General features: G+C 38.6%; 1 protein-coding gene across 2 annotated transcripts in view; it reads left to right on the top strand.

The window, feature by feature from the left end:
* NR3C2 (nuclear receptor subfamily 3 group C member 2) overlaps nucleotides 1-20,696 on the top strand; it is a 300,588-nt gene that overhangs the window by 85,794 nt on the left and 194,098 nt on the right. The window lies entirely within an intron of this gene.

The following is a 20,696-nucleotide window of genomic DNA, read 5'->3' as shown; positions in this document are numbered from 1 at the left end:
ACCTTTGTCACTACTTCCAATTCCAATATTGCACTATACGTATAATTCTAATAACATTATAATTAAACTGAACATAAGGAATACATCGGCATATTTTCAGGAAGTTTAAAAACTTGAGTTATTAATGTTTCTGAAGATGTCACCCAGCACGTAGCCATTTTATATCAAGAGAAACTGGAAGTTTCTGCTCCTTGTTGGGTTCAAGTCAATCCTCGAAAAAAGAACGAGGGCTTTAGGACTGTTCTTTGTGAGGTTTTAAATAACACATGGGCCTGTCATCCTTTCCCTAGATATATCTTATGCCTTCGTTTGTTTCAGGAGATGTCAACACTGTAGTCCTGCTTGTCATTCCCAAGGCTGAGCGCAGCCTCTGTATTTTTGTAGCTGAACCAGGTGCCACTCTGCAACCTGTCTCTCTGTGGAGAAGTAGTCATGTAACCCCAAATTCTGAAGAGAGAAGACTAGTCCTTAATGATTGCATTAGTTTTTTTTCTGACCATGTGCTTGCATATGCATAGGTTTAATCACTCACTGACTTTTGCTGCTAAATCTGACGTTAGCTTTCCTCCTATACCTTAGGAGCGCTTCTTAGGGGGAATTTAATTTCTCTTTTATAGGAAGGTCTAGTCCTCGTTTCTAAAAGCTTAGGTTGGCATTGTCTATAAACACAATGAGAAATCTTCATACCACCCAACTCCTCCCCAAACCATGAACATTAAAAAAAAAACTAAAAAATGAACCTAGTAAAATCCTGGTGACCAGCCCAAGTGGGAGTCACTGGGAGGAAGGCAATCAGTGCTCTAACCCCTCCCCCTTCCAAGTTCACGTAGGTCAGGAAATAGAGCTGTCCCCTGCTGCTTGCTGTTGAATCAGTGAGATGCAGAAACCCTGAGTTTGGGCTACAAGAAGGGGGTTAAACACTTTTGTTGCCCATGCAGTGGCATGGACATTGATGAAGGGAAACTAATTGAACTTAAGATGAAATCATTAGGGCCGAGGGAATGGAAGGAAGGCAGTGGGGTACAAGAAGTGACCCACAGCAAGAAGGGGTAGATGCTATCAGTTTGCCTCTTAGTCCTGCAGAGGGTGGGGTGGTGAGTGCATGCCTTTGCAGTTTCCAGGGTTTGGGCTCTTAGTAATCTTTCCTAAATTTGATTAGGGAAAGAGCTGTGATATGTAATTTAACAATTACCATGGATTCAGATGAACTCCATTCTGTATCCAACTACCATATTAATCTCCGAAGTGGGTTCTATTTTTCTTTCCAGGAATGGGCTGAAATATCTGCCCTCATCTTTAGCACATGAAAGAAAGATTACTTGATAGCTGAAGTGGTTGCATTAGTCATGAATGCATTCCAGGTACTTTGAAGTCACCTGCAAGAGATATCAATTAACCATAAAGCTGAAGTGATTTACGGTACAAATACAGACAAAATGACTGAAATGGTATTTCTGTGAATATCTTACTGTTATTCTTTTAAAAATGGAAAGATTTAGAAATAAGGTAAGGTTTTTCAGTTCTTTAATGCTACAGCATGATAATTATATGTGTTAATAATAAAGGCATAGCGGGGGATTAGAAGTTTTAGTCACTGCTAATAGCAGTTTAAAAAAATCCCACAGCAGGTTCGGATATGTGGGAAAGGATTACAGTGAAAGTGTAGCTTAGCTCGTAAGGGGCTTATGATGGATCAGCAAACCAGGGCCTCATCAGATATGAAATACAGGTGTATTCTCGGAGTTGTTTTACTTTGTGCAACTTGATATCCATCACAGGACAGGTACGGAGAGCCCTAATGCAGAAGTTTCTGCTGTGCTTTTAAATGTTCAATCTCTTGTTGGTTGGTGATTTTAGGTAGCCACGACGTGAAAGAAATGATGTGCGTAAAAGATCTCCTCGTAAGCTTCTCCCGTAACCTCACTTTCTCAGCTGTGTTTTCTGTTTCATTGAAAATCCCTCTCTTTCTGAATTTGAACTGCGCTCTTCTGTATTGTCCTTGTATATATATATGTCTGCAAGCTGGACTCTTCAGGAAAAGCTTTATTTGGTATACACTGCAGTCTTTGTTCTGATGCTTCCAAAAGTCAAACATGGAGTTGTTCTAAGCGAGATAGGAAATGCAGGCTTTCCTCACCTTATTGTTTAATTGATTTGAAATCTCAGTCTTTGGAGGAAAACAATACAAAGAACAAAACTTTTTAAATGAAACAGTGCTATATAATATTGAGTAGTGAAGACTGAGACATAATTTATTTAAAAGGCACCTACAAATGTTATATACTTACTTAAAAATCCAATAGGTCTTGTTTTCTCTAGGCCGGGAAATTGTGTATCTTAGAGAAATAAATAACTACAACCTAATGACAGCAGAGGTGGACCGCATCAGTTCCTGAATGCCACTGCACTAGTTCAGCAGAACTGAGCCCGGAACCTCTCGTCGCTGCAGAGCTCCGTGTGCACTGAGCTGAAGGTTAATTGCTGCCCCTCTCTGCCGTGACACTGTTAGCTAACAGGGACTGTACCGTCAGTGATGGCAGAGTTGCTGTTAAAATCTAGTCCATCCACACAGTCGTTTTGATCATAGTTGCTGGATGAACTTTATTTGGGTGACTGTTGACTGGAGCAAACTTGTTTTTGATCAATTCATTGATAGCTACAATCCTCAACCATCAGAGTTTGTTTTTTTGAAAGTTCCTTGCTGCCTATAGTTATAATTCTGGTTTGAAAACAAAAAGAAAACCCCTTATCTCTACCATTAGGAACTCTTAAATGTTCAACTTTGAGTTTCTGGGTAGCTCGAATGTTTAACCCCAGAGGAGGAAAGCAGACTGATTTCAGAGTTGTAAGGCACTCAAAGATCTTGTCTGTGCTACAGAGATACATTCACTCTTAAAATAATGCTTATCAAGAACTTATAATGGCCCAGGGCCTTGCACATAATAGATTTCCTATAAATGTTTGTTGACCTAAACAGATATCTTTCTGAAATCTAGTGCTAACCATTAGGTACTTTTGTCTTAGGAGCCCAGGGCCATGACTGTGTGTGTGCATTATTTATAGTGTGAGGTGTTGTGCTGTGTTTAAGAGCCACCAGGACCTGTTGGTAAAGGACTTCGCAATACTCTCAGTTCTGTGTTCGCAGTGGGCAACATGACCCCTCCCCAGAGTCTCAGGCTCTGACATTGGGCCGGCACTCTGAGTTTTCCTGTTACCTCCTTTCCTACCGTGGAATCTCTTGTTCTGAGTGGGACCCTCTTCAGCAACCCATGCCCCCCAGGCTGATTGCAAAGCATGTAAAACCAGAGTAAGAAACGTTCAAGGGGGGCACCAAAGGTTTCCATGTGAATTTAGTGTGTGAATTTGTGATGTTTTCTATTCAAAGGCCAATGGGCTTGTTGGGTAGCTTTTAGGGATGTTGTGAATAGGCAGTGTTTAGGGGTGCCTCTGTGACAGATATGTGAGTTATCATTCTAGTTTCCAGGTATGTTTTCTTGACTTAAAAAAATAAGTGGATATATTAAAATGGGTATGAATATATGTATCATGCAATTGATTAATTTAAAAAGTTTTATTTTCCCAGGTCAAACACTCCAAAAGGGATGCTACTGAAAATGTTTGACTTGATCAGGACATTAATATCATAGGTCATAAACAGGCACTTGTGCCAAATTTGGTCCTGCATAGTGTTTTGTGGGGCCCCTACATATTTTTTTGTTTGTTTTTAATTAAATTAATGCTAACTGGTTTTTTTATTGAGGGGGATGGGGAGGGCAGCCTGTCTGGCATTACTGGGTTTGAAGTCTGCCTTGTCCAGAGCACCTGCCTTCTTTCGAGGGGACACATGCATGTCACTAGGTCACCACACTTGCCACAGCTCCACATGCGGAGCCCAAGGGTTGGTTGCCTTTCAACATCAGGCTACCCCTGGCCCACCTGACATGTTCCTTCTTTACTTTATCTGCCCAGCTCCTCTAAAACACCTCAGGTCTGACGCATGATTGTTACAAGAATAAACCAATTATATGTAAGTGATGAGAGAGCTTTTATACCATGAGCAGAGTAAAATGTATAGGTAAGATTGCTTCCTCGCCACTACTTACAAATAAAAGCATTGTAATTTTGCATCTTAGAAAATAATACTATATTTAAAATCATAATAAATTTAGTTCTTAGATAGTGCTTTATTTTTTGTCATTGGTCTATAAAGGAATGCATGTCTGCGCTTAATACCTTCGTTATACCGGATGCTTTCATTTTTGGAGGGCTAGACCTGCTTTCTCTGTTGTTTAACATTTCTTTCTCAATTAATTGGGTATTGAATATTCTACCGGTAAAGAGGAACAAGTTTATAACTGAGTTTATTTTCTTCTAAGGCTGTTATTACTACAAGAAATGCCTGGGATTTCTAAAGGGAAAGTAACTTTTGTGAGTTCCATTGTAGTTTTGCATTCCTCACAGAGCAGGAAAGGCTTCCTTTTTGAGAGCAAGTCCTGTTCCTAAGAGTAACAGTAATAGCCGAGTCGAATATCAGCGCTCACCCTATGCCCACGTCATTTACATAGTGTTTAATCCTCACAGCAGCTCAGGGACGCAACGCCAGTTCTTATATTATCCCAGTGCTATAGATGGGGAACTTGAGGTATGGAAAGTTTAGAAAACATATAATTGGTCACAAAGCTGGTAAGGAAGTCAAGATACAAATTCAGGTTTTTATAAGCACCCACCATCCTGTTTTCCAAAATTAAAAGGAGAAACACTCTTCCCTAAACTCTCCTTCCTCGTAAAACAAAAAAATAAAAAAATTGAAAATGAATTTTCAATTTGTGTACTGAAATTATTATATTGAAAGTGTGTTAATGAAAATACTGATTCTTTTCTCGAAATGTTAGCTTAATTTTTGAAATGTACCATATATTTCTGCTCCCTCAAAGGAGCATTTTTAACACTAATTTTCCTTTCAGTTGCTAAAAGAAGTGGTGGTGGTGGTTAAACCTAAATACTGAAACTGAAGCTTTTCAGACCAAACTAAATCCTCTGTAAAAAAGGATTAATTATGTTTGGACTTATTAGTAGCAAATCCTAATTCTTAGATATATTCCAAAGTTCAAATAAAACCTTAATAAAAGATCTTTTCTTCATAATGTTTCTACTTTGCACAATAGCTGCTCAAAATCCGGTAAACCGACCGCCAAACTGCTATATTAACAGGAGATACCATGAAAGTCAGCAATCATAAAAATAATCAGGAGAAGGCTACGTGAACCAAAAAATGGACTTAATTCAGTTTTGAAAAGAAAGAATATTCTAGTCACATGTGTTTATTTTAAATTGCTTTTCCAGTTTAAAAGTAATATAGCCATATTATAGAAAAACAGAAAAACAATATCCCCACTCCCCATGCCACTGAAAAAGAGGAAACAGCAGCTATTGGCATTTTGATATATTTCTGTACCGGCTTCGTTTTTCCCATGCGATTCAAGACAACAACATATATATGTGTTATCAGACTTCATATATTTCTTTATTCTGTCTTTTTTTCCATAACCTATTACAAACATTTCTTGGCATAATTATAATGTTCTCATACTATTTTAGTGGTTAAGTAAGACATAAGATTCTTAATCCACAACTAGGGTATGTGGATTTTTTTCTTCTCCATCAGAGACCGCTCTGCCAGGTGAGGCCAAGGACATTCAGTTTCTCAACTGTAGCTCTCTCCTCTCAGGGCCTGGCACGATCCCAGGTGTGTGTGTGTCTTATGTAGCATGGCAGAGACCCCCCAGTTATGGGCCCTCACGTGCTTCAGCGCTAACATGCCCATCACCCAAGCCACTGTGATCCTGCAACATTTGACGCATCTCGATCTTCTTTGCCCTGTTGGGCACAGGGACCCTGTCATGTCTACGACCTCTGAACCATGGGCTCTGCCTGCATAGACCTACAAAGTTACTGTTTCTCCTAGGAGGCCACCCACTCCCATAGGCCTGCCCTGTTCTTGCCTTGGATAGGTCTCTCTTACGCTGCTATCATCTCACGGCTCCCAAAAGCTTGCTTCTCTCCTCTATTTCCACCCACAAGAACATGTGGTCTAGTACCTTTTAGGGTCATGGGCCTCCAGCAGGTGTGAGGGCATCAAACTGTTGGAGACACCAGCCCCTGTGGCAGCAGAGGGGCCTGTGGTGACTGGCAACAGGGAAGAGCCAGCGGGGGAGGGACACAGAACACAACTCAGTAACGTCCTCTGTTACCCGGTCCCAGGTGCCTAGTGTTACCCTGGGCTGTGCACCTACCTGCTCTCCTTTCTCAGGTAATTGTTAGCCATTACTCTCATTGTTACAAGCAACACTGCAGTGAACATTTTTGTACAATACATAAACTTTTTTCTCTATTTATGATTTCTTTATGGTAAAGTCTCGGGAGTAGCATTACTGGTTATGAAGTTTGTTGGTTGGTTTGCTTTATGAATGTTTAGGCACCAGAGAACCCAAGCACTTCCCACCACTGAATTTGAAAGCTAAGTGGAACATTCTGGGGAATACAACTGGGTATAGTGAGTAGAACAGACTTTCAGAGTTATTCCCCTGTTCAAGTTTTTCTAAAATGATGAGTATTTGAGCAATTCTGATGGTTACTTTTCATAAAATTTTCCAGTGTAAGCAAAGTCCCTGAGCGCACTGAGGTGCCTGAGAGAAGCCGATGCTCCGAGCTGACTCTGGCTGCTCCTGTGTCGGGCTGAGTGGTCGCTCCTTGGTGGGCGGCCACTCCTGTGGTTTTGCCAGTTTGAGGGTTTGAGATGAGGCCTCATCCATGCCACTAAGAGTTCTTACTTAACTAAACATTGGTCCGTTATTTATTGTAGTTATTTTTATGATTAAATACTCTGTAAATTCATGTTTCACAGCCAGGGATAAATAAATGCAAGTAAAAATCAATGTTAAATGGTACAGGCATTAACATCCACTTGCTTCCATCCATGTGCAGTGGGGAAAGAAATCTATTAACCTTACTCACAGTCTTTCTTACCACTTCTTATGGGTTGAATTGTGTCCTGCCAAAATTCCTGTGTTGAAGTCTTAACCGCCCCCTCCCAAGTACTTTAGAATGTGATTTTATTTGGAAATAACTGTCACAGATGTAATTAATTAAGATGAACTCACAACCAGTGCCCTTATAAACTGAGGAAAGCAGACACACACACACACACACACGCGCGCGCGTGCACACATGTAGAAGCCCATGTGAAGAAATGGAGGCTGAGATCACAGTGATGCTGCAAAGCCAAGGAAAGCTAAAGGCTGCTGGGAAATCTCCAGAAGCTAGGCCAGAGACCTGGAACACATTCTCTTCCCCAGTGCTCAGAAGGAGCCAACAAATGACACCTTGGTCTGGGATGTCTGTCCGCCAGTCTATGGAACAGTCGGTCTCTGTTGTTCAAGCCACCCGGTCCGTGGTACATTTGATGACAGTCCAGCCAACCAGTACACCCATTCAGGAATGTTTTATAACAAGCTATCTGATAACCAAGGGTATGTTTCTCCCCTGTTAGGTTGGTTGCTGCTTTTCTTTGTTGTCTAGAAGCACTGAGCCATGTGGCCAGGGCTAAAATGCTTTCTAAGAAAAGTAATAATAGCTTTCAGCCTTCAGTATTGCTGGTTGTGGTGACAGACTAGAATGTTCTTTCCAATCCAGAGTTCATAGGACAGTTCTTTTACTTTTATGTCTTCTTCTGAGACTCTTACAAACCATCAACATTTCAGGTTTTTCTTTAACAACTATGTGCAAAACAGGCCTGTTCACCCCAGCTCTCTAGCATCATGAAATGGAGCTGTGAGGAACATGGATGAGCCTCAAGGTGAGAGTTGAGAGTTTTCGTGGTGACAAGGTCAGCTGTCCTCCGAAAAATGATGTTTCATTTTCTCACACCCTTTGTTCACCTGGATGCAGACTATCAGGCTGGATCGATATTCTTATCTCTCTTTGTATTGTTGCTACTTCTCTTTTACTAGGAAGCTACTTATCCCCTCTTGTTTCTAAAGTCAACATGTATCTCTATATATTTATGAAAAAAGGCAGTTTTTCATAGGGTTCCTAGAATTTTTGCATAAGTGGGGAAGAAAAATGAGTTTAAATGAGGACTTGGAGGCCTTGTAGATAGTGTCACATATATAACCTTCACCTTGGAAATACCTTTATATGTAGAAGTTTTCTAAGTGTCATAAATTTATTTTTGAAATGAGGAAAGTTACCTTGGTCCTTAAAGGTAACATTTCCACTTAAAAGATACTGTCACCTCTATGGTGTGTCCCCTTGCATTGATGTGTGTAGTCCACCAGGAAACTTGCCCAGACCTTGATTCGATGGATTCTTTTGGTGTTTGGGCAGTCTCTTTTCACAATGATTTTAGTAATTTTTAACCCATCTTTTTTCTTGTAAGAAGAAAATTTCAAAACCTTATGCTACTAAGAGAATGACCTATTTTTTCCCCATCTATGGAGAAGCTTTATGAATCCCAAAGATTAGGATTTGATGGACTTTCTTTTGACCAGTCATATATCTCATGTACATGTATATACCATGAGAGAACCTTTGAATATAATGTCAAATAGGATAGGAATGTCTGGGTGTTTTTGCATGAGTGTGCACATATGACTGAAGCTTGGAGTTTAGAAAAAATAACATGTGGCTTCTTCTTCCATCTTTATTTTCCAAAATCAGAGAAAAATGATTATTAACAGGATATAAAAGAGGATATGCCATAAAAAATGAATAGTTTGGTGTCTAAGTTGGGTTGTGTCTGTTTGTAACACTAAGGGAATTGTTTTCTTGGAGGCCGGGAGATGGGAGGCAAGGGGAGAGTCCATGGAACCTTGTGAAACACTGGCTTATAAACCGGTGAACTAGAGCCAGTTGTGCATCTAAGGCAGTATTTCATCATGTTGGTGAGCCAAAGACCTCATAAATTTTGAAACCACAACTTGTCTACTTTATAAATGCCTATTGAGAAGGAGTCTGACCTTAGGCGTATTGTAGGGATTTCAACAGGATTAATTAGCTAATATTTGCCAAGGTTTATGAAGATGAAAAGCACCTGTAGGTGCTATAAGAGGCATATTAATGTTTTCCTCTTACACGAAGACTGTAATATTTTCTAGATAATGAGAGATTAACTTTAGAGAGTCACCATTGAATTTTCAGCTAAATCACCCATTTTTAAAACTTTCTCTCAAATCAGAATGGCAGAGATGTTGACATTGCTGGAACACAGTCTCCATGGCTAGTCAAATGGATAAGAGATGATCAGTAAGTAGCCAGGCATGTAAAGGTAGCAGGTGGTCACAGAGTGAAAAGACATTAAGCACCATTTTGTGACTTAGGTATCAAGTTAGACTAAAGAGCTGAGTAAAACTTTTTCCAGTTAACATAGCAAAACTCATTTAAGAGTCAGTCAGCATTTTTTATTGAATTTTAGTATCCCCTTTGTTAATTGAGTTATTGACTTATTGGTCAGAATTCAAATTCAGTCTTCACTACCTTGGGCAGGTTACTTAAACTTTCTCAACCTCAATTTCTTACCTATAGGATATAGAAGGTTTTATAGTTTTGCAAGAGCTATTTGAGCCTGATTTTTTTCAATCTACTAGTGCTACCGGGTACATAGTGGGCATTCAGCAAATAGAAGTTGTCTCACAACTTCCTTTTTAATTTACTTAAAATACTACCATTTAACAGAGAAATCTCCTGTGATATTAAATTGATATTGTGGAAAAAAGGGACATTGAGTTTTAGAACCAAAAGGTATAGAATCTGGAGGCAATGAAAAGGAGACAATTCCTGATTGTTTAGGATTGGGTACCGGATGTGGACATACAGCCTGTGTTCCTCCATTCACCCAAGTCCAGTTTTCTTTCATGTAATCAGGCCACTGAAGGTGTTTGCAATTTTGGCCTCTGATAGACCTTCATGCCATCATCTAATTAGTCTAATCTTTTCTAAATCTAGGGGTTTAAAATCTCTATAAATACTGTGAATGAAAGGGGAAAACATAAAAACTTACTGTACCATCAAGAAATCAGGTGGAAGTGTCATTGGAAACTAGCTGAGATTATGCGCTCAAGTAGGATTTGGAAATAACTGAGAATTGATCTGGGGTCAGAAATCCAGGTTAGAATTTGTATTTCCTCATTTATTGGTTGTGAGGCTTTGGATATATTCCTTGAGTTCGCATAGCCCCTGGTTCACTGGTGGCAGTTAACTTGTAAGTTTCTTCCCTTGGTGAATAGAAAATTGAATCTAGTTCTGAATCAATGATGCCTTCTTTACTGTTCAGACTACAGGATACGGATTTATGAATCTGAATTGGCTGGGTTTGTAACTCCTAAAAGTGTAGGACAAAGTGGCATGGTTGCCATTACTTACTAGGGAGACACATTTTTCTTTCTTTTTTTAAAAATATTTTATTTATTCTATTTTATTTTTATTTGTTTGTTTGTTTATTTATTTTTAGAGAGAGGGGAAAGGAGAAAGAGAGAGAGAAAAACATCACTGTGTGGTTGCCTCTCACTCACACCCCTAACTGGGGACCTGATGTGCAACCTAGTCATGTGCTCTGACTGGGAATCGAACCAGCGACACTTGGCTCACAGGCCGACGCTCAAAGGAGCATTTTTCTTTTTCTTTCTTTTTAATTTCTTTGGAGAGGGAGGAGGATCGACTCTCATCCCCTTTACACTGTCCAAACTTGGTCATCACTTCTGTTTCTTTGGCAGAGGAGGACAAGGGAAGACGGAAGGATCGACTTGAAAGGCAGAGCTGTGGCTTTGTATCTTTTCTCCCCTTGAAACACATGATGTGTCCACCTGCAGCAAGGAGAGGCTGTGGAGTGCTGGGTGGGGAGCCAGTCTGTTTTGTGCCACAGGGGCGTTTCCCTTTCCCATTTGCCCGTCTTCCTTCCCATGCTGATTCTGCTTCCTTTGACTCCTCCCCTCCTGTGACGGGAAATAGAATCTTCCCATATGCAGGCCCTTAATGCCAGGGCTCCGTGCAGGCTTCTGTTGCTACAGGCAGAAACGGAAGTAGAGCAATTCATCCCTCCCACAGCTGCTGCCACCTCTTTCCTCGTCACTTCAGTCATTGCAGCAAAGGCAGCCCAGGTTTCAAGTGGCAGAGCCCTGGCAGGAAGCCAGCGTCGAAGTAAATACCGATCACGGTGGGGCCCCAGTGTCGCCTCTGGGAAACGACAAGCTGGGGCCTGGCATTAAGGAAAGAAAGGACGACTGTAAAGACCACAATCCCCCCACAAGAAGGAAGAGGCTTTAGGGGCTGGGGATGGGAAAGCACATGTCCTGTAATGTGTTGCCAAGCTGTACAGCTCTGCAGGGGGGGGAGACAAGGGTGTACGTGTGAGAGGGCAGATAAGAAAGGAAAGGGTCTAGCAGGTTATACCTGTGCTAAGCAGGGAGCCCAAACGGTTTCATCCCAGTTTGGTGATACTAATATGCCAAACAGTAGCAAGAACCACTTTTATTTGAATTCTGTAACAGCACGCTCCTCCTGCCCCTTATCCGGGCATATCCATCCACTCCTGTCCTGTCGCTCTCTTTGGTCCAATCCACTCCGTTTGGTAAGATCATCAGGAGGGTGTCACAGAAGGCACTTGGGGAGCCCCAGTGCACCAAAGTTATCAACTGAGTATTGAAGATCATCATAGTATGCTTGCAGGTGCGCCAGACTGTAGACACATTTTTGCCACAGTGACAGCACCCAGGATCCCATAGTAATACTCTAAGGGGCCACTGTGATGAATTTGAAGAGCCCCTGATTAGAATGCTTTTGGTTTCATGTCTTAGATTGGGGCTATACAAAGTTGAACTTGAATTTGAAGATTCATAGTGATGTTCTAAACTAAGTTAACTGCAGATCCTTAATTTTAAAATATACTTCTTCTCCTGTCCTTTTTTTTTTTTGAACTTTCTAAAATGGAGCTGTATCTTACCATTGATCATGGCTTGGAACTGAGGAAATTAGTTACTTTTATTTATATTCCTATTGAGCTACACTGATGTTGAAGATTACTGCCCTAATCTCACTGACATTTTTTCTTTCAGTTTAATTTTAATTTATTCCCATTATGTAGCTTCTCTTCATGTAGACCTGAAAATTTAGGACTGAATTATCAGACAAAAATAATTCTTACCCAACTTTGGACTTGTCTTAGAAGGTACAGTAAGTCCCCCCCCCCCCCTTAACATCATCCATAGGTTCTGTGACTTTAAGTAAAACAATGCGTAATGAACCCAATTTTACCATAGGCTAATAGGTATAAACAAGAATTAAGTTCCTATGGCATCTCATCAATGTCACAACCAAATGACTTATCTGAGGACCTGCCATATATCTGAAAAGAAGTATTTTAAGTAGTATTTTAGACCCATTGTGTTTTGTAAATTTAATGTATTTTAATGGTCTTACTAAAACATATATGACTTAGCTTTTACTTCTTCTGATCATTTTTGCTATTGTATTAATTTACAAGACAGATCTATTTAGAAAAAAATTAACTGTAGATAGTTTAAGCATGAGACAACAGGATTTCTCAGGACTGTGGCCAAGCTCCCTTCAGGAAAGGGAAACATTGTCAGTAGCAGTGAAGCTTCCCCATCACAAAGTTTAACTCTGTCAGTCCTTATTCTGAATGTATTGTCTAAATTGGTATAATGCATAAACACTTCGTGTCAAAATCCTTCAATCTCAGAAGAAAAAACCCGAGAAGCTCTAGTCTTTCAACTATTGCCTGCACCGGCTTCTAGATGTGTGTAACTGTCTCTTACTTCTCTAAAGAACTCTCTCAACTTGGAATACTAATGCTGGCAAACTGGAAGCATTACATAAAGCTTACACAGATATTTTTAAGAAATGTATTTAAAAAATTCAACATCTGTAGTTCTTATGACAACCTGGGTCCCTGATCTAGCTGGTTAGAGTTCCCATCTAATCTGAATTATAAGTTAAAAGCTAAGTACGTTTTTGAGGATCAAACTTATCTATTCACATACTTGTTGACAATGATGATGATTGAACAAAATTAAGAAAACTAAAATTTACAGAATCTTGATAAATGCAGCCAGCCTAATACAGGCATGTATATGTGTATCTCCTATTTCACAGACAAAACAAGGTCTTAGGTACCATCTACCACTGTACCTAATGTGAAAGGATAGCCAGTCATTTGCTCTGATTATCACATAGGTTAGGGGAAGTATTTGTTGACACTTTTCTCGGGGAAAACTTCCTTTACCATTTGCTATAAGCTTGTTTGCTTAACAGCAACAGTAAAAGTCTTCATTCTCCTTGGTGCATAAATGACCTATTGTTTAGTTTAAATCTGTTTTGATCTTCCCTTTTTCATGCTGTAGTGCACTTGATAGATACAGTCACACGTGTGAAACATCCGCCTCTGCTGTCATGAGAGAGAGCCCGGTTTCATGCATTACTGTACTTACATGTCACGCTTTCTGCTTGCACACACTCCTGCATGCCTTGCTTATTCACAGCAGCAGACCTCATGGTGCCTGTATTAGAGAATTTTCGCAGGTATTTCGCCGTGTCTTTAATTTGTAGGCTTATGGCAATTACAAAGAAGAAAAGACTTCTACAATAGTTATTAGGGCAGGTAGGATGATCCTTCATCCAATTAAAGATCGCGACCCTTTCTCAGAGGCATGATATTTTCTCTGGTCGACAGTGGCGTGGCGTGTAGGGTGATGATGGGATGGGTCTACGCTGGTCTCCCCAGCGTATCGCCGTCCCGCGCTGGGATGAAGAGTTGATCTTGTCAGAGCTCCGGAGCGGTCGGAAGTGAGAAATGTGTGAAATGGAAACAAATGGAGACGTTTTACATTACACATATAAAATGTTCAGAAAACCTTGAGATTGAAGACTGGCAAATATGAGATATAATTTCACTTTTTCTTTTTTTTTTTTTTTTTTTTTTTTTTGCTTTTTCTACAGATCCATCAAGTTTTTGTTTTTTACCATAACACTTCTCTTTCATTTGTACATATATTTAAAATAATGCCCAAATGATTTATAATGTAGCTTTTAAAGACAAATAAAACTAAACTAAATACCTTTCCCTTTGAGATCATTGTTTGCCTTGTTTCTGCTTATCATCCTCAAATCCCCACACTCTCTCTACATCTTCATTATGACCATGACAGTTGCTTTTTTTTTTTTTCTGTAGTGTCTTACCTTTTTGTGAGTTGCTTAAAATAGGTTCAAAGCTACGTGGCTTAGTTATATTTAGTTGGACTACTGCAGTTATGAAGAAACTAATAGCTAGTATTTTCTTAATTTTTATAACTAGAATATTTTAAAGTAATTTTTCCCACTCAAGTAACTGTCTTTTATGAGACCAGTAATTACATAGATTGAATTTCTACTGTCTTAGGTGAGTAAATTCTTCAGCATTAATAAAACTATGATTTTCTTTTAAAAATACTAATACAGAATATTTAATTGGGATGACTTTTAAAAACCTATGTAATTTGAAGTGTAATTTTGGCTAATTATAAAAATTTACTTCATAAAACAATTTGAAAAGAGACTTTCACACATATTTATTGATTTTTATTTCTCACAATTCTAAGCGATACTTTATATGTCAAATTATACCAATTTTCCCATCCTATCCTTTTTGTAAAAATGTATAAGATAGTACTTTCCCTTATGCTCCATAAGAATTTGCACTTGAATTAAGTCAGTATCTTGTATAAATTTGTATAAAGAAAATTAAAACTACATATATGTGCTGTGGCTTACCAGAAACTAAATAATCTAATTTTCCCACTTAAAAGAGGGTATAAAAATAATAAGTGCTCACTATAATATACAGTGATTCCTCACTTATCACAGGTATTACATTCTAGACCCCCTCCGCTCGATATGTGAAAATACATGAGGTAGGAACCTTACATTTATTTTAGTATTTATATATATTTTAAGGCTTTATAAACCCTTCCCACACACTTATAAACCATTCCCAATCCTTAATTAACCTTTCCCACTCCCTTATCAACCTTTTCCACACTTTTATGAACACTACTTATGTTCTTAAACATATTCTACACTCTCAAACCTATGTAACTTTAACAACATATGTATACAGTACTGCAAAATCCCGGGATATAGTGAAAAATCTGTGATAAATAATTAAATATATATATTTTAAATCCCACAATACAGTGAGGCCACAATAAGTGAACCGCAATAAAGAGAGGGACTAGTGTATAAATATATTTTATTTTATATTATTGCATATAATAACTATATATAACCAAGGATTACGCAAACCAATATCATTCAACCACATCAGAGACAACCACTATGAGTATTTTACATATTTCCTTCCAGTCTTTGTGTATATATGTGTGTGTATGTACTAACTCACATATAGGGAATATAAATGTAATCATGTTTTATACAGTTACCATATTGTAAATATTTTTAATATGGGAAATATTTTTAGTGCTTGAAAAAAATTATTATAGCCTATATCATAGTATGCTTAAATTTTCTCTTACTGACCATTCAAGTTAGTGTTGGGTTTCTTTCCTCATACAGCTCATATAATATGCCTATCAGTACTTAAATTCATCTGAATTCTGACACTTTAATGAATTCCAAAGTTTAAAAATATATGTGAGTATAAGGTCAAAGAGTAAGAATTTGTGGACATATATATTATAAAACTTTTTTATAAACATAGTACAACTCACATTTACTATAAACACTGACATTTCAGTTATATGAAAGCAAAACATCCATATAAGCTATATCAAGAAAAACTATTTAGAAGGTGTTGTAGGATCTTACAACCTGAGAGCATCATTGTAAAAGCAACTTTTTTCATTGGTTAGATAGAGAGTAAAGTGTTTAGGGTTTTTCAGAAGAGTGTATTCTTATCTTGCTCAGGTTTTGTTTAGATGTCATATAACTGGGAATACTAACAACTAAACATGGTGTCTCAGATCATTTTGCATGACAGGCAGGTTTAGGCACAGTGACAACTTCAAACCATCATGAGTGGCTGTGGTTAACTGGGAGCGGCCAACCCTGGGAAGACCCTGGGGGACTTTGGGAATAACTGGCAGGTCAGAGTGACTGAAGAGTGAACCACAATCTTGGAGGACATTGAATGCTGGCCCTAACCATTCTGGTCCCATGACATACTGCAAACGCTGCTTTTTAAAAATAAATTCTCATACCAACTTTTATACTATCAAAACATTGGTTATTTAAAACTTCTGTTTGCCTGAATTAAAGATAATCAAGAGTTTTAAACATTAAAAATACATAATCATCATTTATTGTATGTTTGTCAAACACTATTTTCACTCTTAGAACTTTACTTAATACAGATTTTACATCATTTTCATGGAAACATTTAAATTGTTTACCATGTTAAAGATTTTGTGTAATCGGATGTATGTTTTCTTAGTTATGAGACTATTATGGTAATTTATTTTGATATGAGAAGTAGGTATAGAATTTGCAAGTTTTACAATAAGACATAATGGAAGGCTTTGAATTTTAATTTTTCTGAATTATTAGGACATCAGACACTTAGTTTTCACCTTAAAGCCAATGTAGACATTAGATATTTCAAAGTGAGTTACTCATTCTAGTAAATTACACCACCATTTGCAAGTAATTAATAATAACATCAAGATCATGTTTAAACTATTGACAATATGGACACGCAGGTAGTTTTATGGTATTTTATTAAAATACCATGTCAAGGGGAGGTCTGTAGATATTCAATTTTCATTACTGTTGTAAATTGTAACTATAAATGTAAAATATAATTTTATGCCAATCAGACCATTCATGGAAAAACGTCTCTAAAACTACGGACACTGTAAACTCATGACAACTTTTCCATGACTGGGACCTAAAAAAGCTCTTAAATGTAGATAGGTGTCATGTCGTAAGCATGGTTATATACTCGATATCTGAAAGAATGATAATATTGCTCACAGCACTAAAAAGTGACCAAGTTTTAATACTGTGCTAAAAAGCGTGTACTCGATCTGACGCTGCCGGAGTTTCTGGGGATGTGGGGACAGGCAGCTGGGTCATCTCCTCATGCCACACTCACTCTCAGTCCCACCTCAGACTGTACGATCAGAGTATTTTTGAAGACCTCTTTTCTCCCCTAGTCCTCTTGTGTCTTTTAACTGAACCCATTCTTCATGGCTTTCATGCGGGCTTGTGCTTCCTTCGTCAGGATGTGAACTGAGATATCATGCACCTGCCCTTACAGTAAAACACACCTCTTCCAAGCTGAAGCTGGACTATTTGCAGCTGCTGTGAGTGGGACCCTCCCCTCACCTGCTCTCCTGCTAGAAACCATGTGAGGCAGGTTCCTTTCGCCATTGTCACAAAACCTGCAAGTGTGTGCAAGCAAGGAAGGCTCACCGTAGGATTTGGGGATCTTAGTTTTTATGGTTGAGTTTTGCAAGAAAATTGCTTTGCCTGGGGCTGTGTTTGCCATCTTTGCAAGACAGGATGCAAACAGGAGAGGGTAGACCAGGCTGCAGTAGGTAAGGTCAAGGCAAATGAAATTTAAAAACTGATATATGAAGTACATTTGAAAACTCAGCAGAATATAATGGAAAGAACATAGAGTTTAGAGCCAAAACCTGTGACTGAGTTTTCCACCTTACTGTGTAGTCTTGGATAAGCCATTGAAGTTCACTTTTCTTCCATTTTAAAACGGGGCCAATAATATCTATCTACCTTGCAGGCTTGTCCTCAGAGTTGAAAGAATTTTAGCATTTTGCTTAATTTACAGTAACAATGCTTTATTAGTTCTTTTTAGTTTACAAAATGTAAATTGAAAGATTTAGTCTAGTAGGAACCATACCAAAGTGTATTATTGCTGTCTGTCAAGTTAAGTTTTCTCACAAATATAGTGGATGATTTTAAAATATTTGTATATGTTAAAGCTTGCACTGAGTGAGACAGGCTTGTTACAAATTTAAAGTTTTGCAGGATTAAGTATGTTAAAAGTGATCATGTTTTATAGTTTTTTTAATGGATTGTTGTAAATTTGTTTCCTACGCACAAGATAAACAGTATTGGACTGTGGCCCAAGGACTTTCTAAAGACTGTTATGTTTCCTTTTTCTGATAAATTATCCATCCTGTTTTATCGTACTTTGGTATGGCTTATTCCTTGAAGTTGGTAAGAAAAGAGTCCATAGTCATTTAAGCAAGTAATTAAGAGGGTAATTTACTACTTATTGTCTTTGAAAAGTGTTTATTTTATTTATTGTGGGTTAATAATGCATTTATTGTCTATGCTTACAGCTTCCAGTACTTTAAAGGTGAATAATTTCAACAGTTAAAATTATTTTCTCTAATGTTTAATTGTTACAGATCTTTAACTACAATCATAGGCTTTAAACATTTTTAAAAAAGCTTTTTTATAAATTTGCTGAAATGCAATACTAAACAAAACTCTGAGGAAAGACTATATTAATTTAAAAGTATTATTATTTATTGGGAAAAATGCCAGCTGTAACTAAGTTGAATCATCATTTTATGAGACATTTATTAGAATTAATGTGACATTATTTAACAGAGTACCGTATAAAACTATATATGACTTGTCAAATGAGAATGCATTATAGTTTGTGCAGTTTCTGTCTTCTAAGTATACTTTTGCAAGTGAGTTTCAGAGAAATTCATTCTCTTAGCCCTTGAATACTTTAGCACCTACTGTGTGCCAACCATTGTATTAGGTGTTGAGCTATAGCATAATATAGTCAGACAGCTCTGTGCTGGTAATGGTAAATGTTAATGACTGGCACTTCAGGGGGAGGGGAGAGAAAGGTCCCAATTTCTAGTGTCTGCTGATTTCTGCAGTGTGAATATTCCCACCAAGACCAGTTTCAAGTTACAGATGTGATGTTACTGAATGTGAACTTGAGAAAAGGTACTAAGTACTACACAGTCACATAGTATTTTCCCCATATTGATAGTATAAAATGTAGTAAAATAATTTAAAAATCAAGAAGTTTTTTAGTATTTGTTACCTTTTAAAGGTAATTAATTAATTTAAGGTTATAGAAAGTAGTTTCAATAATGACTGAAGTATAATGACTAATTTGGAAAATTCCTGCAAATTTAAAAATTAGCATTCCTGAGCCAGTAGAAGCTACCTCCAGTACATTGCTAAATGTCCAAAAAAAAAAAAAGATATGTTAAAACGTGACAGGCACTAGAGATTGCTGTGTATACACATGTGCACGTGTATTGCTTTCAAAAGGCTGGTCAGTAGAGGTCTTCCCAGGAAGTTGACAGGTGAGCAACCTTCTGATGGAGACGAAGGAGACAGGTGTGAGGCCTCTGGGGAAGGGCGTTGCAGGCCGAGTGAAAAGCAGATGCAGACACCCTAAGCCAGAGTGACTCGGCACATTCCAGCATCATTAAGGAGACCTTCGTGGCTGGGGAAGACGAAGTGCAGAGGCTAGTAGACTAGGTTTTGGGGTCAGTGCCTATTCAACATGTAGGCCCTCATAGGCCAATACTAGGGCTTAGGATCTTTTATGGGTGACTTAGGAAGATATTGGAAACTTTTGAACAAATAAATGACACATTGCATGTGTCACAGTACTACTCTGGCTGCTATGTGATTCTAGAGGACAAGGGCAGAGGTATGGAAACCTATGGTGACACTATTGCAGTAATTCATTTGGTGGTGGCTTGAACATGATGTAGTGATGGAGATGGTGAGAAGCAAGCAAGTACTGGCTACACTTTGAGAGCAGAGTGGGTGGGATTTGCTGATGTGGGGGGTGAGAGGAACAGGATGACTCCCAGGTTTGTGCTTCAGCAGCTGGAAGAACGGGCTTTCCGTGAACTGAGATGAGGAAGACCTCTGCAGATTTGGAAGGGAGATGTATTTTTTTTTTTGATATGTTAAGTTTGAGGTGCCTGTTGGACATGACGTGCCTATTAAACATATGTCAAGTGGACGGTGGATTTAAGAATCTGGATAGAGATTTGGTTTGAAGATATAAATGCTTGAGTCTTAAGAAGGCAAATGAGGTTACCAAGAGCATGGAGAAGAGAAGAGCTCAGGAGCAATCCAACACGGGGGGAAAATAAGTAGGAGCCCAGACAGTATAGCCTGGGTATCAGGAAGAGAAACAGCAAATGCATAGTGTCCAGAAAGCAAGCGATGTGCATGGTTTGCGGAGGAGAGAATGATCTTTTCTGTCTGATGCTGCAGGCTATAGGTCAGATAAGGTGAGAACTGAGACCTATCTGTCAGACTTAAGACTTCAAGGTCACTGGTGATCGTGGCGTGAGCAGTTCTGCTGTGACTGACCGTTTGCAGGTGGGTTCATGAGCATATGGGAGGAGAGAAGTTGGAGGCATGGAGCATGGAGAACTCTCTCCATAGTTTTTTTATTTGTGAACTTATCTAAAACCACCCACGTCTTTCATTCCGTGGGACTCACCCTGCTTAGGAACACATTTGCTGTCATCTTCTGTGGTTTTTACTCTCCTCTTTGAAGAAGACACTTGTTCAAGTGTTTCCCAGCTAAGTTGGGCCTCCATCCCATCACTAGGTCGTTTGCATGTTATCAATAAATACATATAAATATGGGCTCCTGAAGCAAAGGC

Source organism: Furipterus horrens, unplaced genomic scaffold, assembly GCF_987537825.1.
Source record: "Furipterus horrens unplaced genomic scaffold, mFurHor1.1.pri manual_scaffold_10, whole genome shotgun sequence".
NCBI lineage: Eukaryota > Metazoa > Chordata > Mammalia > Chiroptera > Furipteridae > Furipterus > Furipterus horrens.
This window is presented reverse-complemented; position numbering and strand designations above follow the sequence as displayed.